This window comes from Panthera tigris, chromosome E2 (genome assembly GCF_018350195.1).
Source record: "Panthera tigris isolate Pti1 chromosome E2, P.tigris_Pti1_mat1.1, whole genome shotgun sequence".
Lineage (NCBI taxonomy): Eukaryota > Metazoa > Chordata > Mammalia > Carnivora > Felidae > Panthera > Panthera tigris.
The window spans coordinates 61,210,289-61,213,677 of NC_056674.1; positions in this window are offsets into that span (position 1 = coordinate 61,210,289).

A 3,389-nucleotide genomic window follows, 5' to 3' on the forward strand; every position below is an offset into this window, starting at 1 on the left:
CTTCTGTCCGGGGTGTGGAGTGAGGACTATTGAGCCACAGTGGTGGGCACATTCTCCAAGGGCGGAAGCTGGGCTCTGAGGGACAGCCCGCCCTCTGGTGCGCACTGGGCACACACGGGCGTCTCAGGATGCCCAGCATGAGATGGGGGGGCTCAGGCCCCTCCTACCCGTGATGCCCAGCTTCACGATCTGGCGTCTTGGTCCTCTGGCCAGCAGGGCTGCATTCGGCTCAGCCTGAGGCCTGTAACCTGCCAGCCTGGGAGACCCTGTGGCCTCATCCCCAGATGGCTACTCCTGTTCTCTGGGCACATGATTCCTTTAGGTTTGCACCTGTGTGCTCTGCCTGCCTCATGCATCTGGTGGGGTGGGGGGAGGAAGTGGGGGTGGGGGCGGTTTCTGTTGTCATCCTACCTTCCAGATAAGGAAACCAAGGCTCCAGACAGAGGAAGGAATTTGCCAAAGATACACAGCTCACTTGGGATCTCAATTCAGGCCTATCCAATGCCAGGCTCTAATGTTTGCCACACTGGCCCAGAGGAGGCCCTGAGGCACAGGACTTGTGACAGATGGGCCTACAGGGGAGGGTACTTCGTCAGCTGGGGTCCAGGACATTCAATGACACTAAATTACAACAGCCAGTAAAAACAGCTAGCTCTCAACACCTGTTCTAGGTACTTCATGGGCAGGGAGTATTATTATTCCCATTTAAACATAAGAAAGCAGGCACAGAGGGGCACCTGGCTGGCTCAGTCAGTTGTGCGCCCGACTTTGGCTCGGGTCATGATGTTTGTGGGTTCGAGCCCTACATCAGGTTCTGTGCTGACAGCTCAGAGCCTGGAGCCTGCTTCGGACCCTGTGTCTCCCTCTCTCTGTGCCTCCCCCACTCTCACTGTGTGTGTGTCTCTCAAAAATGAATAAACATTAAAAAAAAAAACAGGCACAGAAAGGTAAAGAATTGCCCCTGGTCACACAGCCAGCAATGGGAAAGCTGACATTTGTGCAGCACCCTCCATGGGGAGACGCTCCTGGGAGGTGAACACGGTCCTCATTGTTCTAATTCCACAGCTGAGGAAACGGGCCAGGGGACAGGTGCAGGCACACATTCCCGGAAGGGGAAACCAGAGTTCTAACCTATGTCTGGACTATTTGGAATAAAAACCCGTCTTGGGACAGTGGGGGGCTGAACGGCAAGCTTGAAGGTGAAGTCAGAATGGAGCTAGTGCAGGGCTCGCCGCCTGGGGACCCCAGGCCCTGAACACGGTGCCGTCAGCCCGCCGAGCCACCTAACTCAGACTGTGACAAACACAGGTCGCTTTCTCTGGAACTGCTCACAACCTAATTCCTTACTGAGGACCACGCCTTTGGTAGCACAGGCAGAAACCACTCAAGCTGGGCCTGATGTTGCCATCTCAGTGTCACCTGGCCACACTCCTGTGGAAGGCAAAGGAGAAAGCTCCTGCAGGTTGAGACTCCCTAAGTTTCCATCCACAGGCGGGGCAAAAAACCCGTATAAATTGGTCACATCACTTCAGGGGTGACAAAAAATCTATTTAATAACTAGCCCGGCCCCGGACAATCCGAATGGACGAGAGAGTGGTGTCCTGGAGGGTCCACCTGTGCTGGGCATAACCCTTTAATAGTGGGATTATGGGAGGTGATTATGGGAGGGAATTATGGGAGGGAAGGAGGGTAAGTTCTAGGGTACTCCAGGGGAGTGGATGGAGGAGGAGGGGCGTGGGGCAGGCTTGAGAGAGCAGCCATGTGCCCTCCAGTGCTGTCTTCCTCTGTGTGTCTCTGGAGACTCAATTCCCAATCTGAGAGAGGAACATGCAGTCTTATGAGGGAGGCAAGATGCGTGCAGCTCACCCGTCAAGAGATGGGGATCCGAGAGGGCATGACCCACCCCGTTCCGGCCTCCCTTTCTTGGTCCTTTCTCATTTGAACTCTAGACCCACCAACCTGCAGCAAATCCAGGTTCTACCTGGGCCAGTCGTTCTCTGAATCCCAGTTTCTTTACCTCTAAAAGGTGGGGATACCCACCTCCTAGGAGGTAAGAATTTAGTACAGTGCCACCCCCACACTCAAGGGTGCCTGTATTCTCTTCTAACAAACTCACACCACATCGTCTTGCTCCTGCATTAGACCTCTGTGGTTCTCAATCTTGCCTGCACATTTTAATTCCCTGAAGAGCTTTTTAAAAAATAATGCCAGGGGGCGCCTGGGTGGCTCAGTCGGTTGGGCGTCCGACTTCGGCTCAGGTCAGGATCTCGCGGTCCCGTGAGTTCGAGCCCCGCGTCGGGCTCTGCGCTGATGGCTCAGAGCCTGGAGCCTGCTTCTGATTCTGTGTCTCCCTCTCTCTCTGCCCCTCCCCCGTTCATGCTCTGTCTCTCTCTGTCTCAAAAATAAATAAAAACGTTACAAAAAAAATTAAAAAAATAATAATGCCAGGGGCACCTGGGTAGCTCAGGTGGTTAAGGTGACTTCAGCTCAGTCATGATCTCTCAGTTCGTGAGTTAGAGCCTTACGTGGGGCTCTGTGCTGACAGCTCGGAGCCTAGAGCCTGCTTCGGATTCTGTCTCTCCCTCTTTCATGGCCCCTCCCCTGCTCGCGCTGTGTCTCAGAAATAAACATTAATTTTTTTTTTTTTTTAATCAATGCCTGACGCCATTTCGGAATTTCCAGGGGTATGTCCTTGATCTTTATTGCAAAAATCTCCCCAGGAGGTTATGAAACACAGTAAGGGTGGCGAGCCTCCACCTTAAACCACAGATTCCCATACGTAGATAAACAGGAGAATCACCCGGGACGCATTAACGACAACAAAAAGCAAACTTCCAGGACCGCCCCTAACATTCGGTTCCAGTCTATCCCGGGGAGGCGGACGTCCAGAAATCCGTCCGCAGCTTTGGGAAGCTCCTCGATTTGGATTGCTTACTTTTAATAAGGAGGAAAATGTCCCACCTGCAGCTGTGGGGGCAGACTGAAAGGAGTCACGTGCAGAGCGGGCACTAGGACCGTCCAGGTCGCCCAGCTGTCACCTGTGCCTCGCCCCGGTTGGAACACCACGCGGCAGTACGCCCACCTGCGCGCACCGTCGCCTCACCTAGCCCTACCTGCGGGTTCCTCCCGCCCAGCCAGCCCGCACTCGGAGAGCAGAGTCTAGGTCCCCGGGTGCAGGTGGCTCGGAGCCCGTGAGCCCCCATCCCCGTCCCAGCTGGACGTCGGTCCCGGGCACGCCTCCGGAAGACCCAGGGACACCCAGCACCGGGGCAGCCAGGACTGCCGCGCGGAGGCGCCCAACTCGCGCGAGAACTCGCCCGGACGCGCCCGCACTTTCTTAGATGCCACTGTTGGCGGAGAGGAAGTTCCGGAGGACCGCAGCACGCAGA